The following is a 6,164-nucleotide window of genomic DNA, read 5'->3' on the forward strand; positions in this document are numbered from 1 at the left end:
AGAAAAGGGTCTGTTATTCTTAGAAGAATTACAGAATTTGAATGCTGATGTAGTCCAACCTTCAGTTTGCGTAGATAAGTGCAGTATGCAATGAACAACCAAGTTGTAATCTACTAAAGCCAAAAATATTCACTCACGGCGACATAAAGCATAGGAGATTCTATCAAGGCAACGTTAAGCCGAAAAGATTCACTCACGGCCATGTTAAATGACAGCAAGTTGATGGTAGGTCGCTTATCTAGATCTTTATGGCAGACTCCACCCCTCATAATTAAAGTCCCTTTTCACCTGCCATAGCCTGGCTGCACACACACACACACACACACACACAAACAAAACACACACCCCTGTGGTTACTACTAACCAAAAACTCAATATGAATGCATTAATCCTCACTCCTTTTCATGTTCATCATGCATCCTAGGAGTCCCTCTGCCTTCAGCACTACGCAGGGCAGACAAGCTAAAGAACACAGCAGGGAGACGGGGGTGGAGGGGGCGAAACGGAGTTTCCTGGGTAGATGGAGTGGGGGGCTCTTTAGGCATTCCAGAATTTTTGGAGCATGTAGGCTGTAGTGAATTACATAGCTATCGGAGCACTCTCAACAGGCTAGCGCAGAGTGCCACTGGAGATAACAACAGCACCCAGTCCAGGGGTGTCTGCAAAGTAACAGCGCTGTGATCACAGAACAGCGCCGCGCGCGTCAGCGTTATCGGTTGCCATGGCGTTGTTTGCGAACATGGCGCGGCTCCCGCAAACCAGTTTGTTTTCACTTTTGCACTTTTTACTGAAGCGGTGCCAGTTTGTTCCGAGAGTGCCGACCTTGATTTGTAGGGCACGCATGCAGGGACTACATTCAATAAGCATATGTGAAGCGTGAGGAGTGATATTTTAAGTAGGCTATCCGTCTGTTGCTTAGCTATTTAAGAAAACACAAATAAACTCAGCAAGCGGATCCCGAGGGGATAGAAATAGGAACTCGCAATGCCATGATTGTGGGTATGATCTCAACAGGAGGCCTATACGAAAAAATTATGACAATTTAAGCACAAAGTTTTTCGTATAGCCCTCCGGTGTAAAGCTATACAGACGCGATGTTTCTGTCCATAGGACTGTTCATATCAACTTTTGCAGAGAATGAACACACGGTCTGGTACTCATATTAGACAGCAATCCACATATCACTCTAGTATGACAAATGCCCACAACATTTCAGCTGACTATTTCTGTCCGACATATGTAATGCATATTTAAAGGGATGGGTTTGTGATGACCCTCTACAATTCTCTCTTTTAGAAGATCTGAGGGCATTCTGCGATGGAACTCCCACCATAGTTCTTCTTTCTTTTTCTTCTGTGGTGGAGTCAAATGTGGGATGTGTGTGTGTGTGTGTGTGTGTGTGTGTGTGTGTGTGTGAAAGAGAGAAATAATGAGAAAAGGGGATTTTTGTCAGTTTGCCCACAATGTCTGACCTAGAGTATGGTTCTGCATTAACACAAGGCTCATAATTGCAGAGGTACGGGTGCCATATTTGAGCCCTGGGAGGAGCAACTCATGTTAACTGCCTTATTCAGGAACAGAACAGATTTTGATCAACCACGTAGTAACTCTAAAGAAATGTGTAAAAATTCTAAAGCATCCCCTGTCCCTGGTGTTAAACTTCAAAATTAAATCTTGAAAACCATTAAACATACCTCGACAAATTACATGCTCAGTGAGTACCGCCTCTCCACTGATACGAGTAAACAATGGATGACCTGTTTCTTGGCAGGGGAAACCCTGCGCAATCTCCACATCACAGCAGAAGGACATATTAATAAAGACGTTTACATGTGAAAATAATTTAGAGTGTGTGTGTTGTGTGTTGAAAAAAGGAGCGCTAAGGGGAGGAATTGGGAACACTGTGTAAGTCCTCCCACACTTTAATCAGCATTCCCTCCATCTCCATTAGAGGTGCCATAACTGTCCTTCAACTCTATCTGCTGGGAGATGGATGACAGCTCTCTGTCTCTCCCATTCTGTCACCCTCTCTTTCTTGTTCTCTCTCTCTCAGCTTTTCTCTGGTACTTATTTTCGTTCTCCCGCTTTTATCATTCTCTCTTACTCTTGTTCTCGCTCTTGCATCAGTATACACCAACACCCTCTCTCTTAACACAAACACGGCCTCTCTATCTCTCTGATACACACACCCACACACACACACACACACCTCGTCAGAAACATCCTCATAATAAAGGAAGTTGGACATGGCTGGGTTTTTGTTAGATAGGCAGAGAGAGTGAATAAGAGAGACAGTGAAAAAGAAGGGGGAGAGAAGAGAAGGGGAGGGAAATGGAAAAGGGGAACAGAGGGAGGGAGATAACAAGAACAGGAGGAAAGTGACTGACAGGCTGAGAGAAAGGTGTGTCCCATTTGATTCATTAAGTGTCACTCTATCTCTGTGTGTATAACATCTGTCTCAGTCCACAGCTGAAAGCACAGGGAAGGGGGGATTGACACTTCATACAGAAAAGTTTGAGCTACAGGAGCACAGTAATTAGAAACTGAGCGAAGCCATTACTCACCCTGTCTGTCCTTCTCTCAGACATTAACACAAACATACACACAGCCAGACAAGCACACACACACACACACACACACACACAGGTACACACAGATGACACGCAAGCCAATGTACACACACAAACACCTATGTCTCTACTGCATGCATTACGATGGAACCACACAAAGACCGTCGTTTCTGTTGTTTCAAATGTTATATTAAACACACATTGTTAAAATAGACAAGGAAGATTACAGATAAGGGGAAAATATGATTCTGACTTAAAATGGCCTCAAATGGACTAAATGTCATTTGTTTTTATTGGTTTATGACATAGCTCACTGCTACTACTAAAATCACAAAAAATGTGGTTTCCAATGAGACATTTCGATTTTTATTGTTTTGAATTGTATTGTTGATTTTTATTGTCATTTGTTTTGTAATACATATTGTAATATTATAAATATTTAATAGGTTTTTACTATTCATGCATATATAACACAGATTGTTTGGTCTTTCAAACATATGTTTTAATCAACATTACTTGAATTCAGGTTGCCAATGACTTGAAAGCCGCTCACACTTCCAGTTGTACTGTGGCAGCAAATGCAATTTCCCAGTATCCCGAGTGCAAATTCTGAAGAAATGTGTTTTTAACAGAAAATATCCATGTTTAACTAAATCAGATTTAACTTACTGTTTCTTTTGAAGGAGAAATATACTTTATTATAATTATTATTGTTTAGTGAAACATCCATGGGGCATACAGTTGCTCTTACAGTGAGGGAAAAAAGTACTTGATCCCCTGCTGATTTTGTACATTTGCCCACTGACAAAGAAATTATCAGTCTATAATTTTAATGGTAGGTTTATTTGAACAGTGAGAGACAGAATAACAAAAAAATTATCCAGAAAAATGCATGTCATAAATTTTATAAATTGATTTGCATTTTAATGAGTAAAATAAGCATTTGATCCCCTTTCAATCAGAAAGATTTCTGGCTTCCAGATGTCTTTTATACAGGTAACAAGCTGAGATTAGGAGCACACTCTTAAAGGTTGTGCTCCTAATCTCAGCTTGTTACCTGTATAAAAGACACCTGTCCACAGAAGCAATCAATCAATCAGATTCCAAACTCTCCACCATAGCCAAGACCAAAGAGCTGTCCAAGGATGTCAGGGACAAGATTGTAGACCTACACAAGGCTGGAATTGGCTACAAGACCATCGCCAAGCAGCTTGGTGAAAAGGTGACAACAGTTGGTGCAATTATTCGCAAATGGAAAAAACACAAAAGAACTGTCAATATCCCTCGGTCTGGGGCTCCATGCAAGATCTCACCTCGTGGAGTTGCAATGATCATGAGAACAGTGATGAATCAGCCCAGGAGGATCTTGTCAATGATTTCTGGGACCATTGTCACCAAGAAAACAATTGGTAACACACTACACCACGATTGACTGAAATCCTGCAGCGCCCGCAAGGTCCCCCTGCTCAAGAGAGCACATGTACATGCCTGTACGAAGTTTGCCAATGAACATCTGAATGATTCAGAGGAGAGCTGGGTCAAAGTGTTTTGGTCAGATGAGACCAAAATCAAGCTCTTTGGCATCAACTCAACTTGTTGTGTTTGGAGGAGGAGGAATGTTGACTACGACCCAAAGAACACCATGGTGGAAACATTATGCTTTGGGGGTGTTTTTCTACTAAGGGGACAGGACAACTTCACTGTATCAAAGGGACGATGGACGGGGCCATGTACCGTCAAATCTTGGGTGAGAACCTCCTTCCCTCAGCCAGGGCATTGAAAATGGGTCATGGATGGGTATTCCAGCATGACAATCACCCAAGACACACGGCCATGGCAACAAAGGAGTGGCTCAAGAAGAAACACATTAAGGTCCTGGAGTGGCCTAGCCAGATTCAATCAATCCTATTTATTTTATAAACACTTTTTACATTAGCATTTGTCGCAAAGTGCTTTTACAGGTGCCTAGCCAGAAACCTAGAAGAGCAAGCAACAAGAGTTAACACACATAGGGTTATGGTTTCATCCTCTATTAAATGTATGATCTATGCTCTCTCTCACTCACAGGCACACACTGTCTGAAGTGGGAGGTGATTTGTGAGATACATTGGGGGAGCAGGTGTAGATCTCTCGGGTAGACTCAGTGTTGATTGTCTTTCATCTTTTACACTAAGAAGACCTCTGTGAGACTGCATCCATTTATCTTCAGCTACCCTTCAGCCCTGTTTATATCTTGTTGTAACATGCAACCTTTGTCCCGATCCTGTCCATTTTACGATTTTTAGACTGGTGTAGATGATTAAAACATACATTGTGATCTGATGGTGATCAGATCTCACAGATCAGAGAAAGATCAATTAAAGTTAAGGACAATATCAGGACAAGATCAGGGCAAAGGACGCACATTAAAGGTTGATCTAAACAGTGCTATAATCTCTAGCCAAGCTTTTTGTTCAATCCATTTCATCCCCCTCCCAATTCTGTCCTATTCCCCATTACAGCTCCGCAGCAGATACAGCAAAGCGAGAGATTTGCGAGAGAAATATGTTTGCTCTTCCGAAGGACATCTGGCCAAGCTGCTCTGCTTCTTATCACACTGTCCGCTCAACCGGCAAGTTTCGGTCAGAACACAAGCCCTGGAGAAGGCATTCTCCGGCCAACTACCAAAATTGAGTCACAACCACTCTAGGAGGAGTCACAGGGACTGGCTGGAGCCCAACACGGCAAGGCAGCCCTGTCCAGCATCTTCCTGTCCCCCACAGGCAGCGCTTTGTGGCCCCTTATGCTGGGCCCCAAGGCACTTGAACGCAATGCCCTGTTAATGCCTAGTGGTAACATGTGTCCTTTTTCCTGATATTGTCCACATTCTGATTGTTCTCACATCTTTAGACAGCTGTGGATGAATAAATAATGCATTGTATTATGGTATCACACCTTACATGTTAAAGGGAGATTAACACTGCTCTATTTATTTAAGAATGTCTGTTGATACGTCATATGTGCGTTTCACTGGTAGAAACGGGCCATCTGCATTTCCTGGTTAAAACAGCAATATAACAGAATTCAGAGCGATGACAAGCTCTTCCTGGAAACGAGAAGTCATCGGAAGCAGCAATTTTGTTATCTCAAACAAGATTAAATAGCCAGCGAACTCCTGAGAAACGGTAGCAACTAGTACCGCTCCTATTTGGGAACAGGGCTCCAGTTAGGCTGTAGTCTTTACAAAGCCAGAGACTTATTCAACCTGACAACCTGACTATCCTGCAATGTCGTGGCTGACAGGATCATTGATCAGATCCGTCCTGTGTACAACCATATCTACACGCCAAGTAATCAGCAACACACAAAGGCCACAAAAATTACTTCTAAACATGACAGATTTAGACTCAGTCTGAACTTTCCCACCGCAGAATTTCTCAAATACAGTTGTGGTGCCTAATTATGTCTTAAACACCTCCAGTCACTCACAGTTAAATGGGGAAACTGAAAAACCACATCTGATCGTGTCTCAAGGTTGATTTTCCCTTTAACAGCAAGCTCAGAACGACATCAGGATGATGGACACATGCGAGAAGCAGGTATAAATGGGGCTTC

The sequence above is a fragment of the Esox lucius genome, chromosome 21, assembly GCF_011004845.1.
Source record: "Esox lucius isolate fEsoLuc1 chromosome 21, fEsoLuc1.pri, whole genome shotgun sequence".
Taxonomy (NCBI): Eukaryota; Metazoa; Chordata; class Actinopteri; order Esociformes; family Esocidae; genus Esox; species Esox lucius.